General features: G+C 45.0%; 1 long non-coding RNA gene and 1 other non-coding gene across 2 annotated transcripts; one reads left to right on the plus strand and one right to left on the minus strand.

The window, feature by feature from the left end:
• Window positions 1-101: 101 nt before the first annotated feature.
• Window positions 102-18260, minus strand: LOC128593289 (uncharacterized). Its single transcript, XR_008382316.1, has 3 exons — window positions 18174-18260; window positions 3729-3955; window positions 102-2292 (listed from the first exon to the last, which is right to left on the minus strand). It is a non-coding gene; the product is annotated as an uncharacterized LOC128593289 (long non-coding RNA).
• Window positions 4295-4483, plus strand: LOC128595286 (U2 spliceosomal RNA). Its single transcript, XR_008382916.1, has one exon. It is a non-coding gene; the product is annotated as a U2 spliceosomal RNA (small nuclear RNA).
• Window positions 18261-24403: the final 6143 nt, after the last annotated feature.

Raw genomic sequence — 24403 nt, forward strand, 5'->3', positions numbered from 1 at the left:
CGACATGGCCTCCTTCATAACAGTTTGTGTTCAGTTCCCTCCCTTTAGTTGCTTAATAAACAGTAACCCTTGAGCTAAATGCATTATAAATTGAATTTTTATTTCATTTTTTAATGTTTTTCTTTCTTCTTCCCAAAAAAGGTAATTAAACATACTAATAGCATTTAATGAATAAATATCTTAACTTCAAAATAAATTATAAGTGACAGTTAGTGCTAAATAGTTTTGAAAGTATTTGAGAATAGCTTAGTTCTGTAAAGGCAAAATAATCTCCCTTCCAGTTATTCAACAAATATTTATTGAGCATTCATTATGTGACAGTCATTGTTCTGAGCCCAGAGAGATAGCCATGAAAAAAACAAAAAGGCAAGTCTCTGTTCTCCAGGGGCTCACACTCTTATTTATCAAATCTTTTTCTTCATAAGTTCTAGTCTTTGAAACCTTCCATGCAAAACATCATTATCCACCCAACAATCAACTCCAGTGGGAATAAGCGGGCAAAGGCCTTGAGGATCAGGTGTGTGAAAGAAAGGGGACAAACACTGAAGTCAGCAGTTGGCATCAACCACTGTTACAGTCTTTCTCCCTAGCCTTGGTTTCCTTTTCAAGAAATCACAAATAGGGGTGCTGAATGTAGATCCCTTATCGAATCCCCCCTCTGAGGGCAGCTCATAACTTTTCAAAATAAAATCCCCCCAAAGAGAACAATTTTGATGCTGTCTTTAAATCTGAAGGCATGAAGAAGGCTGGTTACTGCCTTGGATGAATGAATAGACACGGGGTAAACGGAAATGGCTGATTTCAGTTAAAGACTAAGTTGTCTTTCTCATAGAAATGTAAATTAGGATGGATCAGAGAGCTTTTCCACATCTCTGCCTTTTAGAGCAAGCATAAGCAGAAAAACCAGCTGTCAAAACAAAGTTTTTACTCTGAAAGGATAAAACAGAAACGTCTTCCTGGCAGCTCTGCAGCGGAAAGCTGTGAGCACAGCAACTCTTAACGCAGGAATCTTCTGCCGCTTTCTCCTGCGCGTGATCAGGAAGAACAGGAGTGATTTTCCAAGCGCCTGTTTGCTTTCACTTTATGTTGATGTTGGAGGAGGAGGAGAGTTAAAGGTCCACACCACTGCCAGTCCTGCGCTTGTGAGAAGCCATTGCTGCACAACGGAGCTGAAAAGTATTTGAACTTTCCCTTTCTCCTCACACACATGTTCACGCAGAATGGTGCACACTTCCAGGTGGAGGGGGGAACGTATACATACATACATATGTTGTATTAAATCGTTTCCAGAAAGCACTCCATCATCAGAAAGCACTGAAATATGCTAACATTTCCAACAGTGTCATCGTCTCTTAGGACCAAGTGTGCATATTGGTCCCAGCCTTCCTTTACAGCACCACAAATAGCCCCTTGTTTTAGGCACTTTACAACCACCACTCCACAGTCTGAAACTTGAACTTAGCCTAGAAGTTTAGCTGATCTGGAAAGTGATCTGGGTAGATAGATAGTGTGGCCTTTTTGGTGTTCAAGAGCTGTTCTGTGTGCAGGAATGGGATTTTGTTAGAGGAAATTCAAATCTGTATGTTGTATAAATCACCTATACAATATCTATCTTCTTTTTTATTGTTTGGGATTCATTGAGGGTACAAAGAATTAGGTTACACTGATTGCATTTGTTAGGTAAAGTCCCTCTTATAGTTAATTGTGCCCTGCCCCCAAGAGGTGTGCCCGACACCTGTAACCCTCCATTCTCCCCTCTCCCTGCTCCCTTGTTCCCCTGCCTGCACCTTGAATTGATTTGAGTTTTTCTCTTATGAGGGTATGTATTAGATCGTCTACTGGCTTCATATTAGAATTGAGTGCATTGGATTCTTGCTTCTCCATTCTTGTGATACTTTACTAAGAAGAATGTATTCCAACTCAATCCAGGTTAATAAAAAAGATGAAAGGCTCCCATCTTTTTTAATACAATACAAAATCAGATATCAGTACTGCTTTGATTGTTTATCCCAGGACATTCCTAAGGAGTCTGGTCTTTTCCGTTGTCACCTACAGGGAAGCGTATGATAACAGTATTTGCATCACACTCTCACTCACGTGACTTCTGTTCTCTCTGTGCTGTCACCTCGGACACCAGTCCTTTCTGCCCCTAGTTTCTGACCCATTCAGTAAATGGAGGCTCATGGGAGACAGCGGTGAGTTTCTCTCAGGTTTAGACCGGCCAGAGGTGAAGGCAGGCTTGGCGTGCACTGTCTTAAATCGTCTCTGAGTTCCAGTTCTCCCCCTGTGAGTCTGAAGAGATTGGGAAAGAGAAGGATGGAAGGGATTGAACCGGGACTGAGACTGTTAAGAGAATAAAAACTAAAGCAGATGAGGAAATAGTGGAGAGATATACTCAAAATAGAGCCAGGCATGGCAGTACGCACCTGTAATCCCAGCCACTCAGGAGGCCGGGCCAGGAGGATTGCTTGAGCCCAGGAGTTTGAGGCTACAATGTGCCACTGCACTCCAGCCAGAGTGAGACCCCATCTACCCACCCCCCAAAATGAATGTAGTAGTATCTAATATTATCATATAAATAACAAAAAATATTTAGAAATTTCCTAGAGTAGAAAATTGGTTCCAGTAGCCATAGGAGGGTCTACATTCAACATTAATTCTCAGCAGAACTGTATTTTATTTATTTATAAATAAATAAATAAAAGCAGCAGCATCTTATTTATTTATTTTTACTTTTTTTTTTTTTGAGACAGAGTCTCACTATGTTGCCCTGGGTAGAGTGCCGTGCCGTGGCGTCACAGTTCACAACAACCTCAAACTCTTGGGCTTAAATGATTCTCTTGCCTCAGCCTCCCAAGCAGCTGGGACTACAGGCGCCCACCACAATGCCTGGCTATTTTTCAGTTGTATTTGTCATTGCTGTTTAGCAGGCCTGGGCTGGATTTGAACCCACCAGCTCCGGTATATGTGGCTGGCACCCTAGCTGCTAAGCTATAGGCACCAAGCCTAGGCAGCATTATTTTATAGGTGAGGAGAGTAAAATAGTCACACAGCTAGTAGCAGAGACAAGATTCAACCCAGGTTTCTCTGATATTAGAGCAAAATCTCTTTACTCCTACATTACACGGTCTCCATTAAAAATCATGTTTGCAGGGTGGCGCCTGTGGCTCAAAGGAGTAGGGTGCCGGCCCCATATGCCGGAGGTGGTTGGTTCAAACCCAGCTCCAGCCAAAAACTGCAAAAATAAATAAATAAATAAATAAAAATCATGTTTGCACACTACTAATATGCATAAAAATCATTACACTGTTTTTGGAATATAATTTGTCTGTAAGTAAAAAACAAATGTGTATACTTTGAATGAGCAATTCTACCCCTGGCAATCTATCCTAAAATATATTGAAGAGGTGGTGCCTGTAGTTCAGTGCGTAGTACGCTGGCCACATACACGGAGGGAGGCCGTTCAAACCTGGCCTGGGCCAGCTAAAATGAACAATGAGAACTGCAACAAAACAATAGCCAGGTGACATAGTGTGACATAGTGCGACTCTGTCTCAAAAAAATATATATATATATAAGAAGCACAGCATTTTTTTGTAATATTGTTAATTTTTCATCAACAAGGAAATTGTTAAATAAATTATGCTACCTTCACAGGAGAGAATACTATCCAGCCATCAAAGAGAATGAGAAAAATCTGAGATAGAAACAGAAGAGCGTGTTCATACCATTTAGTGGGGAGTGGAAAAGTTATTTAATAACCCAGGCATGATGGCTCATGCCTACAATCCCAGCACTTTGGGAGGCCAAGGCAGGAGGATCACTTGAGGCCAGGAGAGTTTCAGCTAGTCAGGAGGCTGAGGAAGAAAAATCACTTGAGCCCAGGAGTTTGAGATTGCTGTGAGCTATGATGACGCCACTGCACTCCAGCCCAGGCAACAGAACGAGACACTATCTGGGAAAAAAAAAGAAAGAAAGAAAAAGAAATTCTTGAAAAATTAGGAAGTATAGGGCGGTGCCTGTGGCTCAGTTGGTAAGGCGCCGGCCCCATATACCGAGGGTGGCAGGTTCAAACCCGGCCCCGGCCAAACTGCAACCAAAAATAGCCGGGCGTTGTGGCGGGCGCCTGTAGTCCCAGCTACTCCGGAGGCTGCGGCAGGAGAATTGCCTAAGCCCAGGAGTTGGAGGTTGCTGTGAGTTGTGTGAGGCCACAGCACTCTACCGAGGGCCATAAAGTGAGACTGTCTCTACAAAAAAAAAAAAAGAAAGAAAAATTAGGAAGTATAAAGCTGGTACTTCTTCTCAGACTTTTGGCTAAGATTAAGTGTAGTATTTATGCTTGGTAGTTTAATATTTCATATGTCCTATCCAAGGACAATGTATTAAATGGATTTTTGGAACAGGGAGATAGAATGGGATCTTGCCCTGTCAACTCCAAACATTTGCTTGGTTTTGCAAGACCTCCAGGAATGGTGCACCCCTCCCACAGAAAGAAAGAAAGAGAAAAGGAAAGAAGGAGGGAGGTAAGTTAGACAAAGAATGTGGGAAGATAAAAATCTTGCCCATAAGCGGGGGGGGGGGCGGGGGGGGGGGGTAAGTATAAACTGGCAGGTCCATTCAAGAAAGCAAAATGGTGGTGGTGTGTGGAGGCTCACGTCTGTAATTCTAGTACTGTGGGAGGCCAAGGCAAGAGGAGCCCTTTAGCCCAGGAGTTCAAGAACAGCCTAAGCAAGAGCAAGACCCCAGCTCTACAAAGAAAAACAAAAGAAAGAAAGAAAGAGGAATAAAGAAAGCAAAATGTTTATATTTAAATTAAGTGACAAGAATCTGTCCTTTGGCACTGAATACATGCCTCAGACCTGGGCACGCGTCCCGGAGTTATTCTCACTCAAGTCTGTGAGAAAGCATAACCCCACACTATTGATTGTGACGCAGCTGGAGGCAACCCAGATGTCTGTCATTAGAGAAATTTAAGTTAAACGTGATCAATGTCTACTATGGATTAATATCATTGAAAACATACAGGGGCCTCAGAAACGTTGAGTAGAAAGCTGTAGAGCAGGCGGCACCTGTGGCTCAAGGAGTAGGGCGCCGGTCCCATATGCCAGAGGTGGCGGGTTCAAACCCTGCCCCGGCCAAAAAAAAAAAAAAAGAAAGCTGTAGAGCACAATACCATTTCCGTTACTTTTTTGAAACCATACAAGTAAAGTGATATTTTTCCAGGACACCTGCCTAATGCTGAGCACATTACAGTGGGTAGCAGCACAGGAGTGGAGAACGAGAGGAAGGGCGCGGAGTGAAGGAGAAGTGAGATTCGGGACGGGGCTTGCACTGAACGTAAGTGCTATGAATGGAAGGCTGGGATGAAAATCAGTTTTAGGTGGGTACTCAAAGTGTTCAAGTTGGGCAGGGGGAAACATAACTAATTTCTTTTTTTTTTTTTTTGTAGAGACAGAGTCTCACTTTATGGCCCTCCGTAAAGTGCCCTGGCATCACAGTTCACAGCAACCTCCAACTCCTGGGCTTAAGCGATTCTCTTGCCTCAGCCTCCCGAGTAGCTGGGACTACAGGCGCCTGCCACGACGCCCGGCTATTTTTTGGTTGCAGTTCAGCCGGGGCCGGGTATATGGGGCCGGCGCCTTACCGATTGAGCCACAGGCGCGCCCAACATAACTAATTTCTAACTCTCACTGTTCTGCATTGTCTAATTTTGTTTAGAAGGGGCGGCACCTGTGGCTCAGTGAGGAGGGTGACAGCCCCATATACTGAGGGTGATGTTTTTGAACCCAGCCCCGGCGAAACTGCAAAAAAAAAAAAAATTCTTTTGTTTAGAAGGAATGTGGGTAATTAAAAACATTTAAATGTTACAGTAGAATGGTTGTTAGGAATATTGGGGAACTGTTTGTAATATATTACTAGGTATAGTGTAATTGCATTTGTTTTGTTTTTATATGGCTTTATTGTCACATGATTCAGAAACCATCAAATTCACCTTTTAAGAAATGTACAGCCTTGGCACAATCACCCACGTCTATAATCCCAGCACTTTGGGAGCCCAAGACAGGAGGATCTCTTGCCCAGGAGTTAGAAGCTGTGGTGTATTGCAATAGCGTCTGAATAGCCAGTACACTCCGGCCTGGGCAACACAGTGATACTGTGCTTCTGAAAAGGCAGTATTTTAGTATATTCATAGTTGTGCAATTACCAAATTATCTAATTTCAGAGCATTTCATCACCCCAAAAGGAAACCCTGCGTCCATTAGCAGTCTCTCCCCAGCCCCTTCCAACCACTAATCTACTTTTAGTCTCTGTAGATAGGCTTACTGTGGACATCACTAGAATCATAAACAATCATTGTGACCACTTTCTTCTCTTAGCATGCATCCCAGGTTCATCTGGAAAATACATGGGTAGCATGTATCAATACGTCGTTTCTTTATATTGTCAAATACTACTCCATTGAATGGACATGTGATTTTTGTTTCTCAGTTGAGGAACATATTTGGGTTGTTTCTACTTTGCAATTGTGACTAATGCTACTATGAACATTCACCTACAGGTGTTTTGTGTGGGCATGTTTTCAATTCTCTGGAGTACAGTGATTCCCTTTTGTTTTAATAAAATACGTAAGGCTGGGCACTAGGTCTCACGCCTGAAATCCTAGCACTTTGGTAGGCCAGGGAGGGTGGATTACTTTAGCTGAGGCATTCAACACCAGCCTAAGCAAGAATAAGACCCCATCTCTATTTAAACAGAAAAACCAGTTGCGCGTTGTGGTGGGTGCCTATAATCTCAGCTACTTGGGAGGCTGAGGCAGGAGGATGGAGGCTGAGGCAGGAGGATTGCTCAAGTACACGAACTTGAAGTTGCTGTGAGCTATGATGCCATGACATTCTACCCAGGGTGACAGAGTGAGACTCTGTCTCAAAAAATAAAATAAACATAGGAAAAAAAAAAACTGTCAACACATACACCAAAATGTTAACAATTATTATTTCTGGTTGGTGAAATAATAGATAATTTAGACTTTTTTCTCCTTTGCACTTTTTTATCTTAAATTTCAAAAATAAAAACTTCTTTCCTGGGGGCGGCGCCTGTGGCTCAGTCGGTAAGGTGCCGGCCCCATATACCGAGGGTGGTGGGTTCAAACCTGGCCCCGGCTGAACTGCAACCAAAAAATAGCCAGGCGTTGTGGCGGGCGCCTGTAGTCCCAGCTACTCGGGAGGCTGAGGCAAGAGAATCGCTTAAGCCCAGGAGTTGGAGGTGCTGTGAGCTGTGTGAGGCCGTGGCACTCTACCGAGGGCCATAAAGTGAGACTCTGTCTCTACAAAAAAAAAAAAAAACTTCTTTCCTTTTATTTTTAGTTGACATGTAATAATTGTACATATTTACAGGGTACCGAGTGCTATTTCCATATATGTGTACAACATGTAATGATCAAATGAGGGTAACTGCATATCCATCACCTCAAACATTGATCATTTCTTTGTGTTGGGAATATTCTCTTTTCTAGCTTGTAAAACAACAAATGATTAACTATGTTTACCCTGAAATAAAATAGGACACTAGAACTCATTTGTCCTAGCTAGCTAGAATTTTGCATCCTTTCACAACCTGTCCCTATCCTCTAATTCCCTCCACCTTCCCAGTCTGTAGCAACCATAACTCTACTTCTATAAGCTCAATTTGTTTTAACTTCTACATACGAGTCTGAGTGAGAACATGCAGTATTTATCTTCCTGCGCCTGACTCATTTCACTTAACACAATGTCCTCCAGGTTTGGCCATGTTGCTGTGAATGACAGGATTTCATTTTTGTGTGTGTGTTTGCGTGTGCTTAAATAGTCTCCCACTGTGGGGTGGCACCTGTGGCTCAGAGGGGTAGGGTGCTGGCCCCATATGCCGGAGGTGGCGGGTTCAAACCCAGCCCTGGCCAAAAACTGCAAAAAAAACAAAAAACAAAAAAAATAGTCTTCCACTGTATACATATACCACATTTTTTTTGTTTGTTTTTTTGTAAGACAGAGTCTCAAGCTGTCACCCTGAGTAGAGTGCTGTAGTGTCATGGCTCACGGCAACTCTTGGTCGTACGCAATTCTCTTGCCTCAGCCTCCCAAGTAGCTGGGACCATAGGCGCCTGCCACAACGCCTGGCTCTTTTTGTTGTTGTTCTTGTCATTGTTGTTTAGCAGGCCCAGGCCAGGCTTGAACCCACCAGCCTTGGTGTATGTGGCCAGCGCCCTACCCACTGAGCTACGGGCGCCGCCCACATTTTCTTTATCCATTCACCTGATTGTGGAAATTCAGTATGATTCCACATCTGGAATAGTGCTGCAATAAACATGGGGGTGCAACTTCTGTTTGATATACTGATGTCCTTTACTTTGGATAAGTACCCAGTAATCATATGGTATGTAGTCTGGATCAGGTGATAGTTCTATTTTTCAGTTTCTGCTAGTTGACATTTCTATCAACATGTAGAAGAGTTCCCTTTTCTCTGCATACTCACCAGCATTTTGCAATTTTTGTCTTTTTATAATAACCTAATAACTATTCTAACTAGAGTGAGAAAGCTCATTGTGGCTTTGATTTACATTTCGCTGCTGGTTAATGATATTGAACATTTTTTCATAAACTGGTTGCCATTTGTATGTCATCTTTTGAGAAATGTCTATTCAGCTCCTTTGCCCTTTTTTAATGGGATTATATGGAGTGTCTTCCTGTTGAGCCCCTTATATATTCTAGATATTAATCCTTTATCAGGTGAATGCTTTCTATTCTACAAGTTACCACTTCACCCTATCGGTGGCTTTCTTTTCTGTGCAGAAGCTTAAATAGTTTGATATAGTCCCATTTATCTTTTTTTTATTTTGTTGTCTGTGCTTTTGTAGTGTTACCCATAAAATGTTTGCTAAACGAAGCAAAATCTTTGCTATTTTCTTCTAGTAGTTTTACAGTTTGGGGTCTTACATTTATGTCTTTAATATATTTTGAGTTGATACAGTGAGAGACAGGGGTCTAGTTCCCTGTCTGCATATGGATATCCAGTTTTCCCAGCATTATTATTGAAGAGAGTGTTCTTTCTCCGACATATGTTCTGGACACCTTTGTTGAAAATCAGTTGCCCATAAATATGTGGATTTATTTCTGGGTTCTCTACTCTGTAACTATCATTTTGTAATATAGTTTGAAGTCAGGTAGTATAATACCTCTACCTTTGTGTTTTTTGCCCAGGATTACTTTAGTTATTTGAATTTTAGGATTTATTTTTTCTATTTCTGTAAAGAATGTCATTGATGTTTTGATAGGAATGCATTGACTCTGCAGATTGCTTTGGGTAGGAAAAAAATACATTGTTTAAAAAAATTACAAAAACTCAGGGGCAGCCCCAAAACTGGTCCTCCAACTTTGGAACCCCAAACCCAGAGTCTCTGAGGCTGGAGAGCCCAGCTGGAGTCCTCCCCACCCTTTATCACTGCAAACTTCACAACATCTGCTGAGCAGTAAAATGGTTTCTGTGGCCTACGAAGTGGCTCACAAAGTAGCCCTTGTTGATATTCATGTCAGCACAGCCCAGGCCAAATGACCCATATGTACGTGCCAAAAACAACCTGACACCCATGGAGAATGTCAGTCAGTGTTCCTACTTTCTCCACTCCCTTATTCCCATAGAAATGTCCATAATTTTCACCTTAAGGATTTTACACGCGTCTAGAATGCTTTTTAAAGCATTCTCCGCCCCGCCCCCGCCCCACCCCCACATGCACTCACTTCCTCTGTCTTCCCGAGCGCGGGACACGCGGCAGTTCCGCTGCCCTAAAAACCTCTCCAGGCGAGGATCGGTTCACCCTGGACACCGAAGAAATCCTCCCGATTTGAGCCACTTGGTGGCGAAATATTAACTGTGGACTTTTCCCGGCAGGGTGGGGTGAGCAAATATTTATAGCTCTCAGGAAACTTGAGTTTGACTCATATTTTAGCTGACTCGTGAATTAGAATGATCAAAAACTTTTTTTTTTTTTTGTCTAAAGAAAGAAGATGAATATTAAGAGAAACTATCTCAGCGCGAAGGATCGCAGAGAGAAAAGGCAAAGTTAGAACGACTCAGCCCGGCCGCGAGGCAGGCGGGCCGGCACAATGGGAAGTCCCGGCGGGGCCCGGAAGCCGCGTCTACACCCGCTCACAATGGAAAGTCACGGCGGGGCCCGGAAGCCGCGTCTACACCCGCTCACAATGGAAAGTCCCGGCGGGGCCCGGAAGCCGCGTCTACACCCGCTCACAATGGAAAGTCACGGCGGGGCCCGGAAGCCGCGTCTACACCCGCTCACAATGGAAAGTCACGGCGGGGCTCGGAAGCCGCGTCTACACCCGCTCACAATGGAAAGTTTCGGCGGGGCTCGGAAGCCGCGTGTACACCCGCACAATGGAAAGTCACGGCGGGGCTGGGAAGCCGCGTCTACACCCGCACAATGGAAAGTCACGGCGGGGCTCGGAAGCCGTGTCTACATCCTCTCACAATGGAAAGTCACGGCGGGGCTGGGAAGCCGCGTCTACACCCGCATAATGGAAAGTCACGGCGGGGCTCGGAAGCCGCGTCTACACCCGCTCACAATGGAAAGTCCCGGCGGGGCTCAGAAGCCGCGTCCACACCCGCACAATGGAAAGTCGGTCCCCGAGGCAGCAAACTACCGATGCCAAGAGGCAGCAGGTGGACTCATCCTGGCCGTGGCGGTGCTGGACAGGACCCTGCGCACGTTTTCTTGACTCACCACAAATTATCCCGAAAGGAGCACGGGGCTCGCTCGGGGTGGCCAGCCTGGAGCCAGCTGTGCCCGGAGGGCGGCGTGGGCCCTGCAGGGCGGACTGTGCGCTTTCTGGCAGGAACCGGGATGGGGAGGAAGCTGGCCCGGAGCCTGGCGGCTGGGAGAGCGTTTCTGAAAGCTCGTCTAAATCAGAATCTGTTGAGCTGCGGGTTTCTTGTGTGGGACTCAGAGACTCTCTAGGAATATAGCGGCCGCGGCCAACGAACGCGTCCAGTGCCCTGGATGTTTGTCGTTGGTGTGTTGGCTGGTTCGTGGCATGAAAAGAGGTCCAGCATGGGGCAGACCAGTTCTGACCAGTGTCCCCAGGGCGGCCGGGGCCCTGAGACCCAGCGCAGACCGCCCCCCACCAGCCCCTGCCCGAGAAGGGAGGCGTTGAGGCCTCACCCATGGTCAGACCCTTGCTGGCCAGTGCCCTTCACCACCCCAGTCCCTGCCACCCTGCCAGCCCCTCAGCCCAGGATGCCATCCGAGGTCACAAGCTGTCCCTCTAAGCCTTCTTCCAGTCCCGGGGGATACCCTAACACCCCCACTTCCTGATATACTAATACACACAAGTCCATCTTTGCCGCTCTTTTTCCTGTAGATGAGATAACCATGTGGCTCACCATCACCTAGACTTTCAAGAGGGAAAAGCATAGCGCTCTGGGAGGCCAGATAGGTGGATTGCTTGACTCAGGAGTTCAAGACTAGCCTGAGCCAGAGCAAGACCACCCCCCATCTCCAAAAATAGCCACGTGCTGTGGCTTCTGCCTGTAGTCCCAACTCTTCAGAGGAGGAGGAAGGACTGCTTGAGGCCAGATGTTAGAGACCAGCCTGGGTGACATCACAATACCCTGTCTCTAAAAAGATAAAGTAATAATAGTAATAATTACATCTGGGCCACAGAAGAAAATCTGTTCCAGGCATACGAAGGTACTGCTTGGGTTTTAGAACTACCTGTGCAATTTATTAGTTTTGAGATTTGGGGCGATTTGGTTCCCTAGGGAAATTTGAGCAATTTCTCTAAGTTCAGAAAACACCCTTTGCTCCTCACACTTTCCCAGTGAAAGGGAGGGAGGGAGACCGGAGGAAAGGCAATTTAAAAAAAAAAAGCCCATTCGAACACTGTATTTTGTTAAATGCCCTTTTTGTTAAGAATACCTAGACCTAGTTACTGAATTTGGTCTGCTTTTGCTAAATACTTGGAGATTTATTTGTTAACGCATGCAATAGTTTCTGTTGACATGAGCAAAGCATGGTTAGCAAGTGCCGGAGGGGATAGAGACCCGGCGGCGTCGCTGGGCCAGACTAACCTAACAACGGTCTTTCTTCCCACAGGATTCTCTCTGCACTATATTTATACACATTGGGTTCTTACGTATAGATACAGATTTTGAAAAATTAGATATTTTTCTGACTGTGGCTTCCTAGCTGTCTAGCTGTGTGTGGTCAGTTCTTATAGCACATACTCTGTGTACAGACGCTGGGTGTTCTAAAACCCTGACATAAAGTAACTCATTTAATCCTCATAACAACCCTTGGCAGCCCCCGTAGCTCAGTGTAGGTCACCAACCACGTGCACCAGGGTTGGTGGAATCGAACCCAGCCCCAGCCTGCTAAAAACAAAACAATACCCAGGTGTTGTGGTAGGTGCCTATAGTCCCAGCTGCTCAGGAAGCTGAGGCAAGAGGATCTCTTAAGCCCAAGAGTTTGAGGTTGCTGTGAGCTGTGACGCGACAGCACTCTACCAAGGGCGACATAGTAAGACTCTTGTCTCAAAAGAAAAAAAAAAAAACCTACACAGTAGGTATTAATTATTGTTATCATTCTCATTTTACAGATAGGGAAATTGAGGCAAAAAGAGGTTAAGCAAATTGCCCCAAATCTCAAAACTAATAAATTGCACGGGTAGTTTTAAAACCCAGGCAGTCTACTACTAGAGTGCATGCTCCCAAGCACTAATTTATGCTGACTTGACCTGTGACGCCTTCCTAAGGGCACTAGGAGAGGCATGACCTGGCTTTATTCAGCTTTTTGGCTAAGTACTCAATGGTGTTTTAACTGCCCCCCCCATGCATCTAATAAAAGTTCCCATCTGTGCTCAGTGCTTGTGGCACTCTGGAAAGCCAAGGCGGGAGGATCGCTTGAACACCAAGAGTTCGAGACCAGCCTAAGCAAGAGGAAGACCTCGTCTCTACTAAAATTAGAAAAATCATCCAGGCATGGTGGCAGGCACTTGAGGGCAGCAGTTTGAGGTTGCTGTGAGGTAGGCTGAGGCCATGGCACACTATCCTGGAGTAACAGAATGAGGCTCAGTTTCAAAAAAAAGTTCCCTTAAGCCATCTCAGAATAAATAGATTTTCTTCTGTGGTCTGGGTATAATTATTATTTTTATTTTTTAAGAGGCTTACTGTATCACCCCGGCTAGTGTCAAAATTCCTGGCCTGGAGCAATTCCCCCTGCTGGTACAAGGCCTTTAGAGGTCTCACCCAGTCTTCTTTCTCTCTAACCACAGCCTCAGCTGGGCTAACCCCTGTCTACGTTGTCCTGCCTCAGCATTCTTCCTGCACTTCTGCCTCCTGGACTGCTTCCCAAGGCATCCCTCTCCAGCCACCTTCTTTTATTGAAACCCCATCTACCTTCAGGGCCCAGATCAAATCGGCATTCCATGCCACACAAGACAGAATCTCCCCAAAGTCTGAAATCCTATAGTCTTTACCCACACCATTCACATGCCTACACATCTTATCTCCCTACTTAGTCAGCAATTTCTTTTCCCTACAACACTTAGCATAGCACATTTTTACATAAATAGCCCTCAGTGAATGTATAGCCTCCCACTGTTTGCCCTCCACCCATCCCCGCTGTTAAATATCTGTAAAGAAGTACAATGCATTGATTATTTCAAAAAGAGAAGATATCTTCCTTCAAATAAAACAACATAATTTTTGTTCAGGAATCTGTTCCTCTCCCATTCTAGAAGTAGACTCTCATTTGTCTGAGGTGGTGCTACCCAATAGAAATAGAAAGCAAGTCATTTTATGTTATTTATTTTATTTTACTTTTACTCTTTTTTTTCTTTTTGAGACAGAGTCTCACTATGTTTTCCTCGGTAGAGTGCCATGGTTGCACAGCTCACAGCAACCTCAAACTCTTGGGCTCAAGTGATTCTCTTGCCTCAGCTCTCAAATAGCTGGGACTACAGGTGCCCACCACAATGCCCGGCTATTTTCTGTTGCAGTTGTTATTGTTGTTTAGCTGGCCCAATCTGGGTTCGAACCCGCCAACTTCCGTATATGTGGCTGACGCCGTAACCACTGTGCCACAGGTGCCAAGCCTATTTTATTTTATTTTATTTTTTGACACAGAGTCACACTCTGTCACCCCTATCTGGAGAGTGCTGTAGTGCAGTTCACAGCAACCTCAAACTCCTGGGTTCAAGGCAACCTCTTGCCTCAGCCTCCTGAGTAGCTAGGATTACAGCCACCTGCCACAGTACCTGGCTATTTTTAGCGACAAGATCTCGCTCTTGCTCAGACTGGCCTCAAACTCCTGAGCCACTGTGCCCAGCCTATGTATGTCATTTTAAATCTTTTAGTAGCCACATAAAAAAGTAAAAATAGGCCAGGCATGGTGGTGCATACCTCTGGTCCCAGTTACTCAGGAGGCAAAGGCTGGAGGATCACTTAAGCTGTGGAGTTTGAGGCTACAGTGAGCTATGATGACGCCACTGCACTCTTGCCAAGCAACAGAGACCCCATCTTGATGAATAAGTAAATAAATAAAAATAAACTACAAATAGAAAAATTACCTGGGTAATGTCTGTATGTATGCCTATAATGTCTGTGTATGCCTATAGTTCCAGCTACTTAGGAGGCAGGAGGATTGCTTGAACCCAGGAGTTTGAGGTTACTGTGAGCTATGACATCACAGCACTCTAGCCTGGGGCAACAGAGTGAGACTCTGTTTTAAAAAAAGAAAAGAGGTAAAATTGGGTGACGCCTGTGGCTCAAGGAGTAGGGTGCCGGTACCATATGCCAGAGGTGGTGGGTTCAAACCCAGCCCTGGCCAAAAACCAAAAACCACAAAAAAAAATAAATAAAAATAAAGGCTCTTTCTTAAAAAAGAAAGAAAAAAGGTAAAATTAGTTTTAACAATAAAATTTATTTAGCCAAATATATCCAAAATTTTATATTGCAACATGTGAGTAGTATAAATATTTCAGGCTCAGCGTCTGTAGCACGGTGGTTACAGTGCCAGCCACATACACTGAGAGTGGCGTGTTCGAACCCGGTCCAGGCCAGCTAAACAACAATGACAAATGCAACAAAAAGAAGCCAGGTGTAGGGCGGTGCCTGTGGCTCAACGGAGTAGGGCGCTGGCCCCATATGCCAGAGGTGGCAGGTTCAAACCCAGACCCGGCAAAAAACTGCCAAAAAAAAAAAAAGTAGCCAGGCACTGTGGTGGGCCCCTATAGTTCCAGCTACTTGGGAGGCTGAGGCAAGAGAATCACTTAAGCCCAAGAGTTTGAAGTTGCTGTGAGCTGTGACGCCACAGAACTCTACCAAGGGCGACATAGTGAGACTGTCTCAATAAATAAATAAATAAAATAAAAGATATTTCATCTGTGTGTATGAAGTTTTTGGAGTTCGATGAGTAGTTTACACTCGCAACATATCTTAATTCAGACTAGCCACAGTTCAAGGGCTCAGTAGCCACATGTGGCTAGTAACTTCTGTATTGGATAGGGCAGGTCTGAGCACATGAGCACAACGTTCTCATGGCAACCATTATTGGTTCAGGGATGGCAGGCTAGAGGCCTAAGTTGAGCTGATCAGACTGAAACACAGGATTTACGGTTTTTCCCTGCTGGCAGTTTTGCAAGGGAAGCCCATGGCTCTGATTGCTGCTGGCAGCCTTTCTAGAAATCATCCCAGAACTCTGAGGAAGACCCAGCAGCGCTGGTGTCAAGGTGACACCAACACTGAAGATGGCAGGGATGGGGAAACAGAAAGAACCCTGAATCCTGAATGACATCCCGGAGCCACTGAGCAAGCAGGGCCTGGAGCTGACCCTCCTTCTGGTTATGAAAAATAATATATTTCCATGGGCGGTACTTATGGCTCAAGGGGGTAGGGCGCTGGCCCCATATGCCGGAGGTGGTGGGTTCAAACCCAGCCCCGGCCAAAAACTGTAAAAAAAAAAAAAAGAAAAAGAAAAAAATAATAATATGTTTCCCTGTGTATAAGCCAGACTATATAGGAGACTGGCGTGTCCAAGAACATCCCAACATCAGAGCTAAGCCCTGAATGGAGTCTATAGCCTCCTACCTCTAGGCTTGTCTACCAGGCTGCCTCTCCAGAAAGATTTTTGGCTAACTCTCTGGCCACCTCTCAGAGTCTTTCCGTGGCACGGGGTGGTAACTGCCAATTAATCAGAAATCCCCAAAGATGCTGGTGCTGGTGAAGGCCGCAGCCACCATGTGGGTCAGTGCTGGTGCAGATGTCGTTTCAAGACACAGGACCAAGTCCCTTCTCAGGACAGCTGCTGCTACTCTGCGCTCTTCAGCTAGCCAGCGTTTGCTCCGGCTGCCAGCACAGGCATTTGTCACAGCCTTTCAACACCTCTCCTGGGACCAGCAGAGCCTGGGGCTGGCCCACAGCTAAACAAGCTGGAGCCTTTTGCCAAGAGGCAGAACAGGAAGCAGAGCTTTCTGCTCTGCAGGAAGACTCCTCTGGCAGTGAGCTAAAGATCAGTGTGTCCTAAGCCACTTGCTGGTGCAAGATATTCAGAGGAGATGTCGGAAAGATTGACAGGAGCACTGACAAGGGTAGGACCAGAAACTGAGAGGCCAGCAACAAGGACAGTGCACTGGAGAGCTGCCACCATAGGAGTGAGAAAACTGCTCACAAACTCAGTTCATCCTGCAAGCCTTACAGCAGCAGCCGTGGTGAACTTGCTCAGAGTCACACAGACCTCATGGCTCACTTACAATGCCCAGGTCTCCCAGCCACAAAACTAGGAGGAAAGGCAGAGCCACAGTGAGTCAGGCCTCCCTCAAATCTGTCTTAGAGAATATGCATCTCACACGGATGGTTACAAAATGGCAACGTGGGATAGTAAGTGTGGCTTCCAGGCCACAGAGCTTCCACTGAGTGCTGGTACACACCAGACGCAAGTGTCAAGGGCCCTGTTAGGCTCAGTTTTCTAGTCTCTGCAATGAGCATTTATATCTCACAGTTTTGGAAGGTCTACTTTCTGAAATGCATATCAAACTCTTTCCAAACATTTAAGTAATGTAAGCTATTAAGTGCTATAAATGTTCACCACTATGACTTATTTTCTAAGAAAAAAAGTGACTCTGATGAGTTTTTAATATCCAGAAACTATTGCCTACTTTTTAATGAAAAATATAAATGTGGGGCAGCACCTGTGGTTCAGTGGCTAGGGCACCAGCCCCATATACCAAGGGTGGTGGGTTCAAACCTGGCCCCAGCCAAACTGCAAAAAAAAAAAAAAAAATAGCCGGGCATTGTGGTGGGCACCTGTAGTCCCAGCTACTCGGGAGGCTGAGGCAAGAGAATCACCTAAGCCCAGGAGTTGGAGGTTGCTGTGAGCTTTGACACCACAGCACTCTACCAAGGGTGACATAGTGAGACTCTGTCTCTAAAAAAAAAAAAAAAAAAAAACAAATATATATATATAAACGTTATTTTAATAAGATCAAACGTTCTGACCAGACACACACAGTGCCTCATCCCTGTAATCCTAGCACTTTGAGTGGCCAAGGCAGGAGCCCATCTCTATTAAAAATTTTAAAAAGTTAGTTGTGAGTTCTGGCGTATGCCTGTAGTCCCAGGTACTTGGGAAGCTGATGCAGAAGGATCACTTGGGCCCAGAAGTTCAAGATTGCAGTGAGCTATGATGACACCACTGCACTCCAATCTAGGCAACAGAGTAAGAGCTGGCTCCCCACAAAAGAAAAAAAAAATTAAATAAAGGAATATAGTCAGATCTATTTCAAAAACAAAAAACAAACCTCAATATTTGTCTTGCATGCTGCTGAGAACTGGAATGATACCCAGACTCAACGAGAACATCACGCTTCCTTTAGACATTCAAGGCTATCATATAAATTTGAAAAATAGACCATGAAGTATGACAACCACTATTCTAAAGTGCTTGGGAGTCCTGCAGTAGCTGCAGGATAAAGACATGAGCCTAAGAGTCACCATCCTGGCTTGCATGGAATTTGGAACTAGGCTCCCCAGTTGGCCTGTTGTATTCACAGTCACTCCAAGAACCCACATCCTACCTCAGCTCACAATTCCTGGCAGTGGAAACCCTAAATCCTTGGCAGCTAATCCCGTACCTTGTTCCACCTCTGCTCAGCTTCTCCTCAGGCACTTAACTCTTCTTCCCAGTTTACCCTCCTCACCACCCACCTCACAGCATTTTCCTCATAATGTGTGTCACAGACCCAGTGGGTGCAAACTGAGGTACGAGATGTGCACTTTGTACCCTGCTCTCTTGTGCAACCTCAATTTGCTGAGCACAGGGAAACCTGATTCCACCCTGTGAGCTTAGAACACACCAGAAACATACCAGGAAGCTGCCTCTTCTGGGAAGAGTTGTGGGGCTACCAGATAGGAGCTATTGTTCTAGTTCTCTGAGGTAATGGGTTATCAAATTATAAAAAGAAATTATAACTTACATTTTAAAATACTTTGTGGAAATATTGTTGTTTGCTATACATATGTAACACTTGAAGAATATTTTTCATGTTTTCTTTTATCCTGGGGTTGATGCTATGAAATAAGTTTTGTTTTTTGTTTGTTTGTTTGGTTTCGTCGCAGTTTGGCTGGCCCCCCTGGGTACATGGGGCTGGCACCCTACTCACAGAGCCACAGGTGCTGCCCATAAAATAAGTTTTAAAAAAATCATGAATTATAAAAGAAAATCAGGAATTAATATTATTCTTAAAGTAAAAAAAAAAAAAAAATTCAGACTGGCATGGTGGTTCAAACTTGTAAACCTAGCACTCTGGGAGGCCGAGGCAGGAGGCTCTCTTGAGCTCAGGAGTTGGAGACCGGCCTGAGCAATAGTGACACCCCATCTCTAACTAACACCGGAAAAACTGGCCGGGGTGGGGAGCACCCAGCTACTCAGGAGGCTGAGGCAGGAGCATCACTTGAGCCCAAGAGTTTGAGGTTGCTGTGAGCTGGGCTGAGGCCACAGTACTCTAGCCTGGGCAACAGAGTGAGACTCTGTCATGAAAGAAAGAAAGGAAAAAAAGAAAGAAGGGAGGGAGGAAAGGAAGGAAATAAAGAAAAGGAAAGCTACCACACAGCACCGTTCCTTGCAGAGTATCTCTGAGGGAGGAGGCCTACGGGCTATACCATACTAGTCACATCTATTGTAGCATTTGGAAAAATGCTTTAAGAAAATTATTGAGCTGCTATCTCTTAAAACTCCCTTACAGCAGTGCTTCAGGACGGTCTCTAGCAAAATTAGCAGTTACTGCTTGTCAGGGGGATGGGAATGGAACATTAGCTAATTAGATATTCCTTCTGTTGGTTCAAAATGTCCCGAAAAGGACACTTCAATAACAAGCAATGTGGATCTGTGTGTTAACTTGCGCATGGCTCTCTGTTCTGTGCACTAAATATGCAGGAATCCCCGAGGCCTGGGACAGGAATGTGCAGCTGCCTGTGCACACTCGAATGGCAGGCATTCTTCAAATGTCTGTGGACCTGGTGCCTTCGGCCTTCCTCTCCTAGTCTTAAGCCATCCCTGGGGTCTAGCTGCTAGAACTGTCCTTCTTTAACTTATGAGCCAAAACAGCCAGGTAGTTTAACAGTGCTTCTTAGACTTCAATGTGCATACAAAACATTCACTATTTTGCTAAAATGCAGATCTGAATTCAGCAGGTCTGAGTGGGCCTGAGTTCTGCCTTTCGACACCCTCCCAGAGAATGTCCCTTGCTCCTGGTTGGCGGACCACACTGTGAATGGCAAGGCTGTCAGCAGGAGTCAGCAGACTTTCTGCGAAGGGCAAGAGAGTAAAAATTTAGACTTGGCGGGTCACAGGGTCTCTGTCTGACTGCTCGGTTCTGCTGATGGAGCACAAAAGCAGACATTCAACAAGCAAATGATGGGTGTGGTTGTGTTCTAAGAAAACTTTATTTTTGGACCCTGAGACATCAATTTCATAGTAAATTTCAAAGAACAAATTTCATAGAACAGCTCATTTCTGTAATCTTATGAGTCTGAGAGGCTAATATGGGTGGATTGCCTGAGCTCAGGAGTTCGAGACCAAACTCAGCTGGGCACTGTGGTGGGTGCCTATAGTCCCAGCTACTCCGGAGGCTGAGGCAGAAGGATTGCTTGAGCCCAGGAGTTTGAAATTGCTCTGAGCTAGAAGCCACAAGCAAATGTCACTATTTGCTACATTTGTGCATAAGAAAAAGGCCTGTGTAAGAATGGATTCATACAGTAATCTATGTTGACTTTTTCTGGTTAAAAGAACTTTAAAATATTAACCTAGGGAACACTCAGGGGAGTGTTGCAGTAAATGACGACTGAGGTCATTCAACCACATTAATTCACCAGTTTGTCCTTAGAGCTAGTGATCCAGAAACAGAAAAGACAAGTCTTTCACCTCTGGAGGGCTGGAGGGGGAGCCCGAGGGTACTGGGGGAGATCAGCATGAGGAGAAAGTGGTAAGCATTTTCACATGGTGTTAACAGGCCCCTGCTTCCTTCCACCCTCAAAATATGAGGTTCTGGGTAGCTCAGGGAAGGGATGTCCTGAGAGTTGGGGGCGTCTGGGGCTGAGCTCAGCGACTGTCTCGCTTTTCCCAGGACAGCTACAGGGAGACGGCTCACCTACAGCAAAGACAGAGGGGGATCTATCCTCTACTTTTTCTTTCTTCATTAATTTGACCTCTGCTGTCACAGTTTTGTTCTTTCTCCAGCCTCCTTTGCTGCCCCTTCCCTTCCTTTCTTCTCTCCAGATTAAAATAACAAAGCTGTACTACCTTGGGCCCTAAACTGGGCAGGCAGCAATCGGCTGCCTTGGTCAATTAAGCTTCTGGAGTCAAGGACTGCACGTGGTCCTCCTGTTTCTCCATATCAGAAAACCCTGAGATAAATCTTCCAACTTCTACAGTTCCAACTTCTTCACTTCTCCCTTTTCTAAGTGCTTTCCAAAATGGTTACCTAGCCCTTTTTGGCTTAGTTTGGTTACAGACTTCGCCTAGAATCCAACCTTTCCCAGTGTTGACTCGGCATTAATGAACAGAAATATATACTCTTTTGATACAGAATCTGTGGCATAATCCTCACAAATACCCATGAAGAACCCACAAGTATCTATGAAATAACTTCGAAGGTTTTGAAAAGCATTACCTGTGTAAGGCCTAGAAAACATGTGAGGTGGTGGTATTGTTCCCTACCCAGAAGACTGAGGTGACCATCTCATCTCAGGCTGACACGCTGGCCAGACAGGGTGGCGTATCTGTAGTCACAGCTACCTGGGAGACTGAGGCAGGAGGACTTAGAGACCAGGCTGCACAGAGCAAGATACCACCCCCATCCTCCACTTTAAAAAAAAGGGCTTGGCCCCTGTGGTTCAAGCAGTTAAGGCGCCAGCCACATACACCTGAGCTGGTGGATTCGAATCCAGCCCAGACCCACCAAACAACAATGACGGCTGCAACCAAAAAATGGCTGGGTGTTGTGGCAGGCACTTGTAGTCCCAGCTACTTGGGAGGCGGAGGCAGGAGAATCCCTTGAGTCTGGGAGTTGGAGGTTGCTGTGAGCTGTGATGCCACCACACTGTACCCAGGGTGACAGCTTGAGGCTCTGTCTCCAAAAAAAAAAAAAAAAAATTATCCTGGGGCCACGCCTGTGGCTCAGTGGGTAGGGCACCGGCCCCATATACCAAGGGTGACGGGTTCAAACCCAGCCCCGGCCAGCTAAAACAGCAGTAGCAACTGCAACAAAAAATAGCTGGGCGTTGTGGTGGGCACCTGTAGTCCCAGGTACTCTGGAGGCTGAGGCAAGAGAATCACCCTAGCCCAAGAGCTGGAGGTTGCTGTGAGCTGTGATGCCACAGCACTCTACTGAGGGCAACAACAAAAAAAAAAAAAGCCTTCCTTTCAGCCAGAGACACCATCTTCCAGTAATTCACCAAAATGACAAACACAAAGGGAAAGAGGAGAGGCACCCGATACGTGTTCTCTAGGCCTTTTAAAAAACATGGAGTTGTTCCTTTGGCCACATATATGCAAATCTACAAGAAAGGTGATATTGTAGACATCAAGGGAATGGGTACTGTTCAAAAAGGCATGTCACACAAATGTTACCATGGCAAAACTGGAGGAGTCTACAGTGTTACCCAGCATGCTGTTGGCATTGCTGTAAACAAACAAGTTAAGGGCAAGATTCTTGCCAAGAGGATTATGTTCGTATTGAGCATATTAAGTACTCTAAGAGCCAAAATAGCTTCCTGAAACGTGTGAAGGAAAATGATCAGAAAAAGAAGGAAGCCAAAGAGAAAGGTACCTGGGTTCAACTGAAGCGCCAGCCTGCGCCACCCAGAGAAGCCCACTGTGTGAGAACTAACGGAAAGGAGCCTGAGCTCCTGGAACCCATTCCCTATGAATTCATGGCATAATAAGAATATAACATAGCACACAGGAGTACTAGCAGACCCATGTTTTTAGGCGCAAGAACCTATTTATTCCCCATGAGCTCATGGCATAATAGGTGTACAGCATAGCACACAGGATAACCAATAGGCCCCATGTAACAGTGATACAAGGTGCTGGAACCTATTTCCCATGAATTCAAAAGTCAATCAACACTTTGTCAATTCAACGGCAAGGTGCCTCCCTGAGCTACTGGAACCTCTTCCCTATGAATTCATGGCACGGCAGATAAAAATAATAGCGTAAAAATGCTTCTTGTTCATTCACTAAAAGTATGGTTTTTTCCCCCAAAGAACTATTAAAGCAAATTTTAATGCATCCTAAAAAAAAAAAAAAAAGGTTTACACAATAAAAAGCAGAGCAGCATTCATGTAAGTCTTTGATTACTAGCTCTGGACTATTCCTACCAACCAATTGCCACCAAGGATTTTCAACAAAGACTGATACACGTGACAAAAATCCATCTGTTCCTTTTTCTTTTTGAATTACTTAACATTTGAATATTCAATCTCTTGTCCTCTTTTGCCTTGTGTTCTCATGCCATCTTATCCTCAAAGAAGGGGAAATGCTTATCTTTGATTAGACTTTTTATCTAAGCGTCCAGTTGAAGTGCTGGGGAATGTTGCTTTGACTTTCACTAGATAACTCAGTGGCCACTTTGGGTGAGCGTGCCCTTTGCCAGCAAACAGAAAATGGAGAGAATCAGGTACCTAAATGTGAAATGATAAGAGTGAACAGTTTTCAGAATTTTTGACTTCTCTCCTTCCTTAAGAATTGCAAATCTCCACTGCTTATAACTGCAGTACAAGCCAGAGATGTCACTTCCAAAAATATCACCCCCCAAAAGGGATCTCACTGCTACTTGCAGAGTCCCTTTCCAAATTCAGTTTCTAGGGCCCCACTCATTGAGCAAACTTCCTTTCTTTTTAAATTCTAATCTTATTTCCATCACTGAATGGGCACAGTCGAATGTTATGTATGATAATTACAGTTCTATAATCCCCTATAAGAAAAAATAATTGACAGTAAACAAAAGTTAACTTCAGATAGCTGGGAATCAAAATCTCAGGAAACATCTTAATCCCTTCACTCCATTGCCTCACTTTTCCTGATACATGTCTGCTGTGTTTCAGAGGGAAATGCTTAATAACTAAATGTTGGTGCTAATAGTTCAAGTTTTAGCTCTAAAGCTGAGAATTTTCTAAATCACAAAAGCTTTAACATTTTAACCATGGACCCTAGACATCTGATCCCCAGACATCTGACAGAGATGCCCCTTTATAATTAGAAAACCATGGTTGCTACTTAGAAAATAATAATGTCCGTAATAGGTCAGGCACCGTGGCTCATGCCTATAATCCTAGCACTCTGGGAGACTGAGGTAGGTGGATCTCCTGAACTCAGGAGTTCTTGAGGCTAAGCAAAGTGAGACCCCATCTCTACTAAAACTAGGAAAACTATCTGGGTGTTGTGGTGGGTGCCCAGGGGTGTACATGTATACTAAGCAATTACAAAGTAGAACATCCCAGTCAGCCTACAATACTGACGAAAACTTATTTCCTGTGTTTCACTGAAGTCTCACCCACTAGTCTACATTTAGTCTCTACAATGTAAAAGAATAACCACAACTAAAAGAAAGTTGGGGCAGGCTGGGTGCAATGGCTGATGCATACAGTCCTAGCACTCTGGGAGGCTGAGGCAGATTTTCTCGAGCTCAGTAGTTCAAGACCAACCTGAGCAAGACCAAGACTCCATCTCTACTAAAAAATAGAAAAATTAGCCAAGTGTTGTGGCAGGTGCCTGCAGTCTCAGCTGGTTGGAAGGCTAAGGCAGGAGGATCACTGGAAGCCAGGAGTTTGAGGTTGCTACGATCTAGGCTGAGGCCACGGT

The sequence above is a fragment of the Nycticebus coucang genome, chromosome 9 (genome assembly GCF_027406575.1).
Source record: "Nycticebus coucang isolate mNycCou1 chromosome 9, mNycCou1.pri, whole genome shotgun sequence".
NCBI lineage: Eukaryota > Metazoa > Chordata > Mammalia > Primates > Lorisidae > Nycticebus > Nycticebus coucang.